The sequence below is a fragment of the Pseudochaenichthys georgianus genome, chromosome 16 (genome assembly GCF_902827115.2).
Source record: "Pseudochaenichthys georgianus chromosome 16, fPseGeo1.2, whole genome shotgun sequence".
NCBI lineage: Eukaryota > Metazoa > Chordata > Actinopteri > Perciformes > Channichthyidae > Pseudochaenichthys > Pseudochaenichthys georgianus.
Window position 1 is genome coordinate 24,568,370 of NC_047518.2, and position 17,692 is coordinate 24,586,061.

General features: G+C 42.0%; 1 long non-coding RNA gene across 1 annotated transcript in view; it reads left to right on the forward strand.

The window, feature by feature from the left end:
- The first annotated feature begins 604 nt into the window (after positions 1-604).
- LOC139435333 (uncharacterized) overlaps positions 605-17,692 on the forward strand; it is a 131,049-nt gene continuing 113,961 nt past the window's right edge. Inside the window, exon 1 of the long non-coding RNA XR_011644619.1 lies at positions 605-703. This is a non-coding gene — a long non-coding RNA (uncharacterized lncRNA). The remainder of the gene's footprint in view (positions 704-17,692) is intronic.

Genomic DNA, 17,692 nt, shown 5'->3' on the forward strand with positions numbered 1-17,692 from the left:
GTTGGACAATGCTTTTAGAAGCATTTGGTTTTAGCATATAAGGTAACATAAGAAAATGCCACTACATTCCCCCCCTTTTGATCATATTTGATCAATCAAGAAAATAAAACAAATGACAGGATAGACTGATATTACACTTCAATGAATACACTCCATCGCTGTTTTAAAGGGAAATGGAAACACTTTTCAAACTGCTTTCCATGCGACAATATTACCATTAGGAAATGTATTTATCTAGTCTATTTCCAATATAAACGATCAAGATACGCGAATTTACTTTTTGAAATATGTGCCTAATGACCATGGGCGCTTCCATTGCTCCGGGACTTTTCCAGTGACGTCACTGATTGGGTACGGCTTCCTGGGCCAAAGCTCAATAACAATTACAAGAAAACGGTCGTCGTCAGGAGTTTATTGTATTGCCCCAGGCTGCACAAATGGATTTTATACAAAGAAGGAAGAAGTACATTTCCATAGGCTGCCACTAAAGGATGAGAAGCTGCTCAAAGTCCAGTCTGGATGCCTGGTTCAATACAAAACATTGGATTTGAAGCCAGGATCTGTTCCCACAATATTCGATTTCTCAACGTATGCAGTCGGGAACACCGACCGCCCCAGCACGTCGGCCGCGCAAGACAATGACAGTGTCAACAAACGTGAAGTTCGAGCCACCAAACGAGTTGCTTCAGCTGCCGAGAGAGAGGTAAATATTGCAGCACTACCAGATTACTAGCTCACACATGTATTTACTGACACAGTGTGACCTTATTAATTAACGCAATCGCCTCCAAACTAAATGGTAGCTATTATGACGTACAATAGAGAATTGGGGGTGTTCTATAGCTCAACTAATTAAACTGGCATACACACGCTCATCTGTCGAAAACAGCCCTAAAAAGGCTAGTATTGCTATTGATGGATGGTATTGCAGGACCCAGAGCGCACGGAGCGGACAGCAGATAACGGAATTGCAGTTGTATTGCTTATAGATTATCAGAACATTTCAAAGGGGACACAGCCCCATTGGATATTAACCTATGGATTAACTACATCATCGTTTTTATCGTTGTAATGCCATTGAAGACCAGTTTAGACCAGACAATGAGGAAGGTAAGCCGTTAGCCTGGCGTATGTTAGTACCTAGCGCCACTTGTTTTGATGTACGTTTTGTGGATAACCTCGCGAGTTTGTATCTTTCAGTGTTGAGGTGGGCACCGTTAGATTCTGTGTCTCCTTGCGATCATAAACCATGGTGTTGGATGTGCGGCTAGGATAAGTAATAAGGGAGCTAGGAGTGATTTTCGGTGCAGTAATAGGTTAGCATTTTCGCTCGGGGCTAATTCAGATTTTTTATTTTTTTATTCCGGATCGTATGCCACTCTATTCGACCGAATCGGTTCATAAGCATAGGCCATGGGATGCCTGGTAACTGTAGATGCTTCCACATCAATGTCATCTCCCGACGAATAGTCAAATTCATCGTTCAAAACGTCGATCTCATTGCAAAATTCCTCCATCGCTGCCATATCTGCTACGTTGTGTTGACTTCAGGTGGAGCGAAAACACAGCCAGTGACGTCACCATTTGGGACTCCCCTAATGGCGGCGGCCTGGTCCCGGAATTCCCCACCCGGCCGGCGGATAATTAATTTTCTTTTGGCGAGTAATATCATATACAATAAATATTACGATCAATATCCATTGTAAAATGAATAAACTACCGGAATATTATAACTGTAATTGGTGTTTCCTTTCCCCTTTAAGTAAACACATCATAAACATATCATGGAAAGTGGCTGTTTTTGTGGAGGACAGACTCCGTATGTGGAAAACAAAAGTACTGAAACGAGGGAATGGCAATTTTACACACAATTTTCCAGTTCGGTGTCCGACTCTTCAGTATCGGAATCAGTGGGGGCTGAATCTGGGTTGGCCGTAACATTGTCAGTGGTTTGAGGGAGAGCGGTGTATTGTACAAATGCAGAGGAGATCATACTAGAAAAAAATTTCTTCGTGAGAGGAACTACACAGCATGTACAGCAGACGAGCAAGGCTATGATGGTGAGGAGTGGTGTGACTATTCTGGCCAGCCAGCCTTCCCACTCTCCCGATGTGAGCCAGGACCACCAGTCCCAGCCTACAGGGTCGTAGTCCACGTTGTCAGCCTTCATGTCTGCCAGAAGTGTGTTAAGGTGTTTTATGGTGCGAGTCATGTTCTCTGATATGTCTGGAATGTATGTACAACAAGAGTCTCCGATAACGTGACATAGCCCCCCCCTTGAGGCAAACAGGATGTCTGGAGCAAATTGATGTTTCATTAGCATGTTTCTAGTCCAGGTGGGCGTTAGCTAATTCTTGTCCGAGGGGCTCCATCTTCATTCACTCGCCAGTGATCAGGCATAAAGTTTATGTTCTTGGTGTCGTCGTCTCCTTATTGGATGTGTCTAGTCTGACTGAGCCCGTGCCTTCATGACCAAAAAAAAAAACACAGCTGGCCGTCGCCCATGATTCTTGTGTGTGGTACTAGGGTGTATGTACTGTGTTTAGAGTCGGTGAGGTCCTGATAATTTATTCCGGTAAATTACTCTGACCTACTAATTGACCTGACCGAAGTTATTGAGTCTATGTAAGTTTACTGCTTGGCTCAGATCCACCAACGTCAAGATCTCATTTCTATTAACTCCCCGAAGAACCAGGTTCAATTAACTGCTGTTTCAATTCAGACAACTCTTTTAAATCTGTTTAAGGGATCCCGAAGGATTTTGATATCAGTAAATGGAGTGTGTTCCTACCTAAGTGTGTGGGGCAGGGTGCAGTCTTACCTTTGAAGCAGGAGAGGAGAGCACAGATTTTCTTTTAGTTGTCCCAATCCAACAGGTGAGATCAGTTTATTTGAAGAAAAAATAGGTCCAAACTAATACAGGGTCTTTACCTTTTAACGCATTATAATCATATACAACATATCATGCTGGGGTTATATTTTTATCTAAAACCTTAATTCATATTTCTCATCTTTCCCAGATCCAAATAGAGTTATTAGTTCTAAGATCCCTATACGTACTAATAACGTATTCCAGGTCGATCTAAATAGTGTTATTCATAAGATTCCTGTACATTCTAATAACGCCTTCCGGGTAGATCTAAATAATGCTATTAGTTCTAAGATTCCCGTACGTACTAATAACGCCTTCCGGGTATACCTTACCGAGAGCCATTTTACCCAGTCCTCTGAGGGCCAGAGCCTACCGGGAGAGAGTATACCAGGGGTTTCCCCCTCTCTCTCCTGCGCTCTCTCAAAAAAACAGTCTCTTTATGCTCAAAAAACCGGATCGAAACTCCAAAAAAACACCTCCTCTATTCCCAACCAACATCTTCTATTGGCTATGGCATAAGACACACCTTCCCATGTTTGTGTAAAAAAAACAAACATGACCAGACATATTCTATGGCTATGACATAACCACCTTTTTGAGGCCTCAATGTGTTTCTCCTTAAGTCAGGAGCCCCCCTCCCTGTGAACTGCTGTGAGAGGAGAGGGAAAAAACTGCCTACTCTCTTATCAGAGAGTAAGGCATAAATCATTATAGGTTTTACACTCAACTTAACAAACCACTTGTGTTTTGTTTATGCTGTAAATATAGAAAAACCTAAAATATGAAGCATTTTCATTGTGGGTTATACAAGAATATAATTGATTATATTTGATTATAACTAACTTTCGTTTTAAGTATTCAACATACTATAAAGCTCTCAACAACTGCGTGTGTGGTGTTGGTGGTGACTTGGCACGTCACTTGTCGTCTGTTTCTGCTGGACCGGCTAGACTGGGGCGGAGATGACAGCTTTGCAGTGGCTGGTGTGGACCCACGTGGCTCTCTCTGCGACCTTGACCGCTGTCTGGGTGACGAGAAGCACCTGGTAGGGACCTTGCCAGCGGTTGGATTTCCAGCTCTTTCTCCGGAAGTCCTTGATCAGCACGAAGTCGCCTTGTTGGATAAGGTGGAGTGGACCAGTAGCAGGGGTAGGTAGAGCTGCCGCTGCTCCAATATCTGCTAAATTGGATGACAGCTTAACACAATATGACAACATAGCATCCTCACACAAAGTTGTGGAGGGGAGAGGACATCCTGGCGCCTTGATCCCAATCTGTGGAGGAGCTGCAAAAAGGATCTCAAAAGGGCTGAGTTGACTCCGTGTTCGTTTCCGCATCCTCATGTACATCAGCACAATGGGCGGGGCTTGTGTCCAGGATAAAGCCTGTGTCTGCGCAGCATTTTGCTAGCTTGTTTTTGATTGTACCGTTCTCTCTTTCCACCGCACCACCACTCTGTGGATGGTAAGCACAATGCTTTCTGATGTCCATGCCAAGGTATTCTCCTATCTGTGCAATGGCCTCATTAGCAAAATGTGAACCATTGTCGCTAGAGATCTTGCTTGGTATTGTAGGAGCAAACACAGTGGTGGTGGCTTAAAGCCACCTCCGCTCCGCGCCGTCCGTTAGATGAGCCTGGTCAGATTAATAAAAGAAGGAGTTCAAAACACCAGAATAAAAGTTATAACAATAATCTGATTTTAATGCTAAAAAACACCAATACAAGTTACAGAGTACTCTGGACTCCCAGTTCTACTGCTGTGCGATACAGATATCGGGACCAGCCAGTCAGAAACAGGGGGCATCGTGCATGAATAAAAATCAGTATACATAGACATATTTGACATATAGACATAGGCAGAGAAACCGACACAACTCTGCCCCCCCAAATCTCTAATTGGTCGATTTCACTCCTAAGCGAATCAGAGAGTCCGTGGGGAGGAGTTGTGTCGGTTGCTCACTCCCCTAGGTGTTCTTACTGGTTGGATTCACTTCTGGTCGGGCCCAATACAGCGAATCAGAGTTCTGGGAAAAAGTATTTTACTTCTGAACAGAGCGTGAGAGCTTGGAAGTAAACAAGGACATAGTCAATCTTTATCTTGCACCTGAATTCACTCCTTTACTTTCCCAACGAATATTTCACACAAACTATTCCTTCCCAGACAATCAAACATTGTACACAGACATATTGCTGCCTGAGATTATATTGGCCCTAGAAAGAACCTTGAAAAGAATATGTGTGTGTGCTGGTATCTGGGTCAGTGAGTGTAAGTAAGAAGGTTATATATATAGGATTACTTGAAAACAGTCCCAAATAATACATGTTCACTTCAATACAGATTAAAATAATACATGTGTACTTTAATACAGTTTAGAACAATACCTTTTGATCTCACCTCAAGAGATCAACTTATACACAGCATTTGAAACATAACCACTGTCATTCTTTTCTACTGTGTCTGTCCCCCAACATTTATATACATCCATCAGAAGCTGGGATTTAGAGCACTTGAAACCTTTAGGAACAGTCCACCATAACAACTTCTTATGACAGTGGAGGGAGACCAAAATATGTTAAAAAAATTGTCCTTGTCGGCTGAGTCATCGCGCTCTTCCCCCTCCGACGCGTAAGCCAACAAGGGCATTTGGTACGAAGGGGAAGGGGCAGCTTTTCCCTCAATGGTGGAACTGATGAGTCTAACACACAATGAGCGGATTCAAGGCACACAACAACAACAACAACCACATGTCACTAAAATGGCAATAAAAGTAGCCACAGAAATTAGAAGAGACATTATTAAACCTTTCCATTTACCAAACATGTTTGTCATCCATTCCTCCATAGGATTGTTGATCCCTGATTGTTCATCCATGGTTTTAGATAGGGTGCGTAGACCCTCTAAGGCTTTAGTCACGGAACTGTCAGGCGCCGTGTTGTTGGGAATAAACGTGCAGCACATATCACCGAACATTGCGCACACCCCCTTTCTCCGCCAGAAGCATATCCAACGCCATTCTATTTTGTACAGCGATAAGGGAGGTAGGCCCTAACTGTTCAGCTAGGCCAGGCATCCTCAAAGTCCGGACTCCGGTCCGGATCCGGACCGAACCACAACTGTCTCTGGACTCTGAGCAAATTATACTTTTCATATGTATTATCTGTATTATCTGTGTTATCTGCGAGACATCGCCACAACGCAACGAGTCAAAATGATCCGCTATGTCCATAGACTGCAAACAGCGCTCTGCATGTCCTGTTCCACTGTCTGTGTGTGTCTGTCAACGCATTGGTCCAATCACATTCAGCATCCCGTCAGCGTTTTTTCCCCCCAAACAATCTGCGAATCAGAGGCACAGTAGGGCGGGTCTTCGCGGAATACGGGTGGGAAAAATGTGTGTGTCTCTTTCAACCTTTCTGAGTCAGAGCGAGAGTTTAAAAAAAAAAATTCAGAGCGAGAGTTAACAGCTCATCTAGTTCCATCTGTACTGTAGCTAGTAGCCTAGTTTCACCTACCGGGGTGGCAACTGACACCTTAAAAATAGGCCTTGCCACCCCAGCTGCCACCCCAGTTGGCAGCTTTGTTTTGAAAGAAAAGTTGTGGCTCATCGGACATTTATGAGAGAAAGTCTCTAATGTCCGAGTGCAAGTGAATGCAGCACAAGATGCACGTTATGTAACCCCTCCCCCGATCCTGGCGTGAGCGTGGACATATGTTTGGCGACGATTTCATTTGAACGGGTCGGCGCAAAACGAGAAGCATTCTGACCCAAGCACTGAAGGAATGAGGTATTTGCGGTCTACACTGACAGATAAGAGACTGTCAGTTTGGCTGTACTCAGCATTGAATCAACTTAACAACATGGTAATCGCCGCATTCAGCTGTAATAGACATGTTAACTTGATGCTCTGCTCACGGATGAGCATACAAAACTATTAAGATGATGACCTTACGTGTGTAAATATATTTTTTTCTTTGAGGGGGTCTGCCCCCAAAAAACAGTTTTAACTCCTGAGAAAGTCAAATAAGACGGTGTGTAAAACTTCACTGCCCAGCCAAAAAAAAGTAACCACTTTGATTTAATAGGCCAGCAGGTCTTTCTACTGGATAATAACTGAAGTATAAAGAATGCATGACTGAAGTGATGGAGACCATGTTGAAGGTAAACAAAAAGAGGAAATAACAGGTAAAATCAAGCAAATCCCCCTCTCAGATTCCACAGCAACCAGAAGAACATAAATACTGGCTGGTGATTTGATTCATCAGCTTTGTGATGGAATAAAAATTGCACAGTGCATTTCCTTAGCTGTGGATGAGTCCACTGACACCACTGACAATGCTCAGTTGCTGGTGTTTGGGAGTTTTTATGATGAGGCAAAGGCGGAGTTTGTTGAAGATGTGTTGGGCCTGACAAACCTCAGTGGAACTGCACAGAGACATTTTGGCAGGCCGGCAGCTACAGGGTCTAGCTTGGAGGAGAAATAGACAACAGGCCTCTGTTTTCCCCCATGATCTTTAAGGAGAACTGAGGTTATACACCCATCACGTTCATCCACTGCCTGTGTAAAAGGCTTGGTAGGATCAGGTATACCTAGTGTCGGCGGGGATTGGAGAGCCAGCTTCATGTTAACGAAGGCTTTGTCGGCTTCCGGTGTCCATATAAGGTGATCTGCCGGTTTCAAACCGGTGACATGCGTGATTGTACGGAGTGGTTGTTCGAGCGGAGAATAGTTAGGAATGAATGGCCTGCACTGCAGTATGAACACATACCCAAAAATGACATAATCTGTCGCTTAGTGACAGGTTTTGGCAGAGCAGCCAATGATGCAATACGCTTATCTGAAAGCGTTTTTCCCTCTCCTAAAATGATGTGACCCAGAAATGTAACTGTCTTTTGCACATATTGAAGTTTAGACAAACTGGCCTTGTGGCCCTCGGCTACGAGGTGTTTTAACAAGGAAATGGTATCAGCTTCACACTGTTCTGCTGTGGGTGCGCAAATCATGAGGTCATCAACATATTGTATGAGAGCGGTGCCTTTGGAAACTTGTAGAGAGGCCAAACTTTTACACAATGCTTGGTTGTACACAGTGGGAGATTCGCAGTAGCCTTGACACAAATGTGCAAATGTGTATGGCTTACCATCATATTCAAATGCGAACCAAAATTGACAGTCTTTGATTACAGGGACACTAAAAAATACATTTGAGAGGTCTACAACAGTGAAAAATGCTGCAGAGGCTGGAACCTGAGAGAGAATGAGATAAGGATTTGGAACGAGCGGCGCGCGTGCATGTACGGCTTCATTTACAGCTCGTAAATCCTACACAAATCTCCATTCATCAGGGGGTTTGTCCCGGATCTTTTTAACCGGAAAAACAGGAGTGCGGACTGGAGAATTATTACATGCAATAATCACCCCTTGTTTAAGCAGGGAGGTAAAAACTGGACGAATGCCATCAATGCCATCACGTTTTTAATGGGTACTGGGGTTGGTTGGGACGGTACGTAGACTTTGGAGTGATTACAACAGGTTCGGCAGAGCGGATTAAACCTACTTCATATTTGTGAGCTGCCCAGAGTGAGTATGGCACATCTGAAAGTGCGGCAGGAAGCTCAGAAATATGAGAATTACCCGTAAAGGCGGGAAAAGTGGCATCACCAACGTCATCATCCTCAACCAACAGCAATGTGTGCAGAACGGCTACGTTCGTGCAAATTTCACGTGACATAGAGTATATAACATATTCTGTGTGTGTAGGTGCCCAATCAGTGACTTACTCCCAATCTTTAACGAGTGGACCCAAATCCCTCCATCTATCAGTGGGGCCCCTTGCTAGTGAAATGTGTGGGACCGCCCCTGGGATTTGATAAAGCTTGTGTTGTGTGGGTGCGCAGTGAGCTCCAATACATTGTTTTAAGCATGATTTCGTCATTCACACATTCCAACAGAAACTATTCATCATAGTATTTGCATGTATCATCAGAAACGCTAGCAGTGCAATGTAAATGAGGAGCTTCCATAAACACAGCCAGTGTGGGGACACGTTGACGGGCCAAACGCAACAGTTTCTGAGAATCAGAAAATGTAGCAAGCCATTGATACACAAAACACAATTCCTCTTCAAATGAGAATTTTGGACCATCGTAGGGGATGGTCGTCTGACTTTTAGACTTTTTGTAGAAATTAGGTCAAGGCCAAACCGGAGGATCAAATCTCTGCCCAGTAAATGTATAGGGCAGACAGATGACAGAAGGAAACTGTGTTTGACTGATGTGGGAAATGGGTGGCTGTCATCATTGTTATCTCTACACTGGACTGGTACTGAAAACTTCTCCTTCATAGTTACACCTGCCGCTTACACCTTGCTCCTATTGAGTGGATATATACCACTAAATTTACAATTTGGACATTTATTAAATGAGGCTTGGACATAATTTACACATGTGCTTACAGTGGGTGTAGGTGCACAATCTATTCTATCAATAGCTTGCATAATGTGTGTGTGTGTATCACTTCCCTTTTTTAAAGCTGCAGGCTGAATTTCCGTCTCGCTCGATTGGGCCCCATCCTCCCTTTTCTGGTGTAGGTCAGTCTAATTGTGAATGGCCCTGTCCACGCTGTCCCCCTCTGCCTCCGCTGCCAGTGTTCTGTGGGCATTCCCGGATCCAATGTTCAACACTGCCACACTTGAAACATCTTTCATCGTTTGAAGGTCTTGCTTCTCGTCCTCTGCTTCGGAAACCTCCTCTGCCTCTCCCTCGGTTTTGTGAGCGGCCAGCATTCTTACGCGGCTTGCGCTGTGGCTGTGAGTCCGTTGAGGAAGGCATTACTGAGGTGTGTCTCCCAAACGCCCGCTTGGTCCCCTAGGGCATCGGGTTCGTTTATCCCGCTGTTGTCCCAGAATACTTGGGCCTGATAGAGGTGGACGAGCTTGGAGTTGACGGGGAGTCTGCTGACTGCCTGGCTGGGGGAGTTGGCGGGGGTGGTGGTTGAGGTGGGCCAGCCGGATTGCCAGGGTTGTACGCCAGGGGAGGGAAAGGATACCCAGTCGATGAGAGGGTCATTCAGGCCTGCAATGGAAGGATACAGAGATGTCTGGGGTTTACATGGTTTTGGAAATTCTTTCTTTTTCTTCTTTTCTTCACATTCATTTCCAACCTTAATATATATATTTTTAACACTCAGGCTAACTGCCTCCTTTTGTGACATTCTGCCTCCCAATATTTCAAACACTTTCTGTGTCTTTCTATTTTTCCTAAGTCTTTAACTTTAACTTTATTTTGCTTCTTCATACCATCCTCATGAACTTGTAATTTTTCCTTTAGGTCTTTAATTTTTCCTTTTTACTCAAAGAACCTCCCTTTGGAAATCTGAACATTTACATCCATATATCCAACTCTGATAAGCTGTCTTCACCATATTTGTCTCGCATGCCATCCACTATGGGCCCCGCTGGGGCCTCAGCCCCCTTACTCTTAAGTGTCAACCAAACACTGCTCACCCGTCGGTGATCTTATATTTGTTTCCTAGTACAAATCACAAAACTATTTTCCTTTCATGTTGATCAGACACGTTTCACCCGTCGGTGACTTTATATTTGTTTCACTGGTACAAAATCACAAAACCCTCGCTGTAACTTTATTTACGTCGGATATTGCTAGTATCCTCTTTTGCGGTTAGCAACCCACTGCAAATGTCATGGAGTTTATTTACGTTTTACTTTTAAACAATTTAGAAATTGTACATCTCACCAGATATTTTAGAGGAATTGAGTTTGTTGGATCTCGTGAAGTTAATCGGTTTGACCCAGGCGCTGGTCCTTTCGTCCCGTAACACTTTTCTGTCGAGGTAGAGGAGAATCCGAGGATCCCGGCGCGACCACCAGCGTCCTTGAGTGTCCCTGACGGAGCGTTCAGAGATCCCGCTTCTGACACCAAATCTGTTGTGGATATTTTAAACTTGTCAATACTGTAAAGATGTACAATGAGAGTAATCAATAATAAACTGGTGAAAACAAACAGCGTTGTCTTGTTGGTTATTTATTTGAAGCTTTAAAGGCACAGGTCTTACAGAGTATAGGATAGTCTGCAGGAGTGTGCACAATAGTCACAGAATAGCAAAGCTTATATACAAGATAGGGCGGGTAGACAGAGTTTTGTGTAGCATGGCAGAACGCCTCAGAAATCTGCTTTCACACGGATGTCTCATATTGCTATTAGACACCTGTGTCCTTGAGCTGCAGAAAGTATAACGGTTATCAGTATATGGAAGTTCAAACTTTGTGTGAAGAGGAGTAGTTTCAACATAGTCTGCCAAATCAGCTCTGTGGCCTTGAAGCGCTTGAGAATAATAACCCTCATTAGAGTATGCAGAGAAAACAGCACATATCAAGAAATGGTACAGTAGTGTTGGACAATGCTTTTAGAAGCATTTGGTTTTAGCATATAAGGTAACATAAGAAATTGCCACTACAACAACTAATTTTATTTTAAGTAAAATCATAACTATTTTATGTAGTTTAATCATTTTTATTTAGGTGGTCACTCAGTTTTTCAAATATACACCACTCGCCAACAGGGGGTGCTGCAGCACCCCCAGCACCCCTAGCACCCCTACTTCCCGCGGATATGGGCTTCCCTAGACAAAAAAGCAATGAGATTTCTCCATAGGATTTTAGAAAATAGCTCAAAATAAGATCTGTGGGAAACGTACCTAAATGCACGTTCTGTTCAGCCGGATAATATCCACATGTCTACCCTACTTTTATAATTTTCTAATCATATATCTATCGATTAGATTTATGTTTAAAATTAATCGAAGCATCAGACAAAAAAAGCTTTTGAAAATAATATTATATTTTGATTTAGGTAAAAATATAATATTTGTAAACCTGAAGAGTCAGTGCCAGTGAACCTCACTGCAGAAGCTTATACACTGAACAAAAATATAAACGCAACACTTTTGTTTTTGCTCCCATTTTTCACGAGATGAACTCAAAGATCTAAAACATTTTCTACATACACAAAATAACCATTTCTCTCAAATATTGTTCACAAATCTGAAAAAATCTGTGATAGTGAGCACTTCTCCTTTGCCGAGATGGGGGGTTAGGGTAATGTTGTGAATCGAGTGGCCTGTGTTCGTCGTCCATAACATACGCCTGCCCATACCATAACCCCACCACCACCATGGGCCACTCAATTCACAACATTACCCTAACCCTACCCCTCACACCAGATACTGACTGGTTTCGGACCCCCCCAATAAAGCAAAAATGCACGTTTCAGAGTGGCCTTTTATTGTGGCCATTCTAAGGCACAGCTGTGCAATAATCATGCTGTCTAATCAGCATCTTGATATGCCACACCTGTGAGGTGGGATGGATTATCTCGGCAAAGGAGAAGTGCTCACTATCACAGATTTTTTCAGATTTGTGAACAATATTTGAGAGAAATGGTTATTTTGTGTATATAGAAAATGTTTTAGATCTTTGAGTTCATCTCATGGAAAATGGGAGCAAAAACAAAAGTGTTGCGTTTATATTTTTGTTCAGTGTATATTGACATCTACAGGGCCGATTCTGGGGTCTGTGGGGGCCCTAGGCAAAAATTCACTGGGGGCCCCTCGAACCAGCTTTCATCACCATTGTGTTATAAATAATCTGACACCAACAAAAACATTGCTAAATTTAAACAGTTTTTTATTTAACAACTTCGCATTTATGTTATTTTCAAACTTAGTTATTAGTTAGTAATTAGGGCCTGAGCACGTAGTGCAAAGACCTATTGAAATCGTCAGTATTATTATTCTTCTGTTACCGGTTCTGCACTTTCGACCTGTTTTTGAGGGGGTTACGACACTATTCATGTAGCGACATTTGGCAACGCCGCCAGGACCGGTGAAATTGTTAACATTCTGGATTCGATGGGATAACATTTTTCAACTTGCTCTCTAGCGCCACCTGTGTAAATTCAGTGTTTCGAAAAATTTACAAAGTCGCAGCGTAAGTCTGACGGACCTGAAATTTTGCACACTTATCCGGGTGGAGCAGCTCTACATATTATCCTCTCATATCCCGAAGCTCCGCCTACTTTGATTTTTTTTAAATTAGCATAATGTGAAAAACATTGAAATATTAACTTAAATTCCAATTTCTTGATTTTCCAAACCAAACTTAGTGCACAGCATCAATGGAGGGGCAGACACATTACCGTACAAAATGAGCACGAGGTGTGGAAAAATGTGGCCGACATCAATCAAAACGTATTAGCAAAAGGGTGTGGCCTACACATAAATGCTCACAATTCATCCAAAATGTATCCAAATATCACAGATTTCGGTGGATAGGTTCAGTGTGTCTTGGGGAATAGGCACAACAAACAATGTTCATTTCGAACAATAGGGGGCGCCAAAAACACAACTAATTTATATCTCAAGAACCGATGGACTAAAAAAAATATATTGTCATAGACATACTGGCAGGGTGAGTATAAACTGAGATTTAAAGGGTCGCAACCAATGAAAAATGTGGGCGTGTCCTATTCAGTTTTTTCTCGAAATCGAAGGGTTTAAAAATGTACCGAGCCATAAGTAGGGGAGAAAATGAGTTACGGCCTTTAAATTCGGAACGCATGTCACAGCCCACAATCTTTTCCAGACTGTAGAAAAAAATCGGACGTTTTAGCAAATATGTCTCAGTAGCGCCACCTATTGTGCGGTAGTCAAATATAGTTTCTTCGAACTACCCGAAACTTGGCACAGAGATTCCTCATGGAAATGCGGACATATTTCAAAATGGCTTCCATTATCTCCGCCCCCCATGAAGTCGGCCATTTTGAAATATGTCCATTTTAAGCGCATTTTTGCATACTTGTCCTAGGAAAATTGATCGAAAAAATTTCAAACCAGGACAAGATCAGCCCATATCCAATGTGATGCTAAATTGCGAATGAATAGTCGACTTCTCAAACGGGGAGCTCGTAAGCTAACGGAACATGTACCAATTTTGACGATTTAAATGCTACAAAATCGCTAAAATGACTTTCGGACGCAAAATTTGGAACACACGTCACAACCCACGTCTTTTTCCAGACTGTACAAAAAAAATGTACATTTTTGTACACCAGCTCAGTAGCGCCCCCTATTGTGCGATAGTCACATATAGTTTCTCAAAACTACCCCAATCTTGCCACAGACATTACTGATGGAATTGCGGACATATTTCAAAATAGCTTCCATTAGCCCCGCCCCCAGAAAGTCGGCCATTTTGAAAAATCTGTGTTATTCATGCATTTTAAGCGCTTTTTCGCAAACACCTCCTCGGGAAAAGATCGGGAAAATTCCAGTCCAGGACAAATTAAGCCCATATCCAATATCATGTTAAATTGCGAATAAAATAGTTGCTAGCTCAATCGGGGCGAACGTAAGCTAACAGAGAATGTACCATTTTTGACGATTTACATGTCTCAAATGACTCCAAACTACTCGCATATAGTTTTCCAGATATTCACGAAACGCTGTATACACATTACTATTATGATGGCACACAAATTTACCAGCAACAGCTCTGCTTATTAATTTCCCACATTAACCATAAACACCCAACACATATAAACTCCTAAACAATGTAGCCTATGGTGAAATGTTTTCCATCTTGTTTTTCTATCTACGACTACAAACAGTATATCCACTACAAGCACAACAGTAACACATCTTTCTATGCAATACAATATAACAGTATGTGTTCACAGCCAATCCATGATTTAATGAGTATTTCCTTTGTGCCAAGAGCTGATTTAGTATATTGCATCAACGACCTTTTCAATTAAATTGACAATTCTTTTGTGTAATTAATAGTGTGTGAAACCAGGCAGAGTGAGTGACATGGTGTTCATTTCCACTATGCCAAAGCAGTTTACAGTTGCTGACGGTGTAAGGTAAATATATTGTCCTAAGTAATTGTATGTAGCTGTGTTCAAAGGAGTACACGTTACAAGGCCGTGCGGGGGGAGCTGCCAGACCCAGATGTCCTCAAAGTCAGCGAGGTATACAAGGACCTCTCAGCAGACATCTCACCACGAAAAAAAAACGAATGGCTCACTACTCAACTCAATCTTGTGCACAGAGCCTATAGAACACATAATTTAAACCAGCAGGATGTAAACAGAGGAGAACAGCCGGTCTGATTTAGTGCCATGTGATTATCCTGTAATGAGTAACATACACAGTGTTGATCGACTATATAAACAGTTCATTTATTGTCTCGATACATGTGTTGTGTAAGACATTTGAATCAATTTGATACGTCAATATTAAATGTACCTTTATTTTGAAAAACTTTATTGTGAATGACAAACCGGATGTCACATTTCCGGTATTTCCGGTTTAGGGAGAGACTTAATTCAGGTAGCTTGCCTTGGCTGTCTGTGTGCGCGGAGGTTTTGTCGTCAACAGACTCATTAAACTACCCACTTCTCGGTACATAGAAACCCTGCTCCACGGTCAAACGTGAGTAATATCGCAATTGGTGTGTTATACTGAAATGTGTTGACCTATACTTTTACTTTATTTATGTATATGTATGCTTTTCATTGGAACACGCGGTGGGTGTGTGCAGTGCTAATGCTAATACCTAGCGCCACTTGTTTTGATGTACGTTTTGTTGGTAACCTCGCTAGTTTGTATATTTTAGTGTTGAGGTGGGCACCGTTAGATTCTGTGTCTCCTTGCGGTCATAAACAATGTGTTGGATGTGGAGCTAGGATAAGTAATAAGGGAGCTAGGAGTGATTTTCGGTGCAGTAATAGGTTAGCATTTTTCGCTCGGGGCTAATTCAGAGGCTCACTGTTAGCATTGTGTGTTTTTTGTGAAAAAATAAATGAAAAACATCAGTTCAATTAGTTTTTTTCCCGTTGGATATACTATGGATATAAAATATTCATAGTTTATTAAATATTAAGCTTCCTTAGACGTTGTTTCCTGAAAATGACGCGATTACGGGTCCGTGGGGCCTAAGACGATAACAGAGTATGTTTTATTTTTATTTTATTTATTTTTCACAACAGTTGTATTTGGATGGAATGAATACCTATAGTGATAATACAAAGTAATACAATGATTTTTACAGTGAAAACGTTCAAATGGAACTGATGGTTCCCAAATTACCCAGAGGTGAGTTGGACTTTATTTTTCTAAACCTCTCTTAAAAAGGTCAAATTTCACTTGTTTTGCATCAATCTTGATACAGGGTACTTATTATATGTTATAGTTTGGATTCCTAAAGCTTTTAGTCTACTAAACTCATCATTCAAGGGTGGTTTTCACTATAAGTAATGTTTTTTTTTTAGGCGGACATTAGAATTCACATGTTTTTACTATGTTCCATCTCAATTTACTTTAAAATAAAAAAATCTCTATTGTACAGTGGCCCTGAAGTGCAAGAAACCACAGCATTTCACAAAACACAACAGAATTTCACAAAACACAACAGCATTTCACAAAACGCCACAGCATTTCACAAATCGCCACAGCATTTCAGAAAACACAACAGCATTTCACAAAACGCCGTAGCGTTTCACAAAACGCCACAGCATTTCACAAAACGCCACAGCATTTCACAAAACATCGCAGCATTTCACAAAACACTGCAGCATTTCACATTGGACGGAAAGGGTATTCCTTAGGGAGAACACTTATGTTTGTGATATTGTTTGTGGACAGAGCCAGCCAGAGAAGCACTGCTGTGATTGGTTGTTTTTGCTGCCAATCAAGAAATGACTTCGTGATTGGACCAAGACATCAGCCGTTAGCTGTTAGCACACACTCAGAGCTCACAGCTCCTCATATCTGTTCAGAAACTGGACAAAAGTTAAAGATATGCAAAACACAGACTGTCGATGTCATGGTGAATACAGTCGCTGCTTTATTTATGTCTGTATGATGTTGTTGTGAGTGTGGACGGAGCAGCTACAGGTTAGTTTAGCCTGATCGATCCGATTCCGATTTACATGGAGATCCGGCCCGCCCCCTCTCCAGCGTCTTTTTTGAATCACAGGAGTAAACACAGAATTAATGCTTTATTAATTCATGGTTTTTAAGGGGCTTATCTCCATGTAAATACTATGGTAGACTACCCAGTTACTAAATCAGCCTACTATCACCTAAAGAACATATCTAGGATTAAAAGACTAATGTCACAGCAGGATTTGGAAAAACTTGTCCATGCCTTTATCTTCAGTAGACTCGACTACTGCAATGGTGTCTTCACAGGTCTCACTAAAAAATCTATTAGAAAGCTGCAGCTGATTCAGAACGCCGCTGCTCGAGTCCTCACTAACACTAAGAAAGTGGATCACATCACTCCTGTTCTGAAGTCTTTACACTGGCTTCCTGTGTGTCAAAGAATAGATTTCAAAATACTGCTGCTGGTTTATAAAGCACTGAATGGTTTAGGCCCAAAATACATTACTGACCTCATGCTAAACTATGAACCATCCAGATCTCTCAGGTCTTTAGGGACTGGTCAGCTTTCTGTCCCCAGAGTCAGAACTAAACATGGAGAAGCAGCGTTCAGTTATTATGCTCCAAATATCTGGAACAAACTCCCAGAAACCTGCAGGTCCGCTGCAACTCTGACTACTTTCAAATCCAGGCTGAAGACTTTTCTTTTTGTCGCTGCTTTTAATTGAACTATTCATATCTTAAACTGCACTGTAACTTTTATCCATGTACTTTTTCTTGTAATGTTTAATTGAACTATTTATATTTTAGACTGCACTGTAACTTTTATCCATGTATTTTTCCTTAATATTTATTTGAT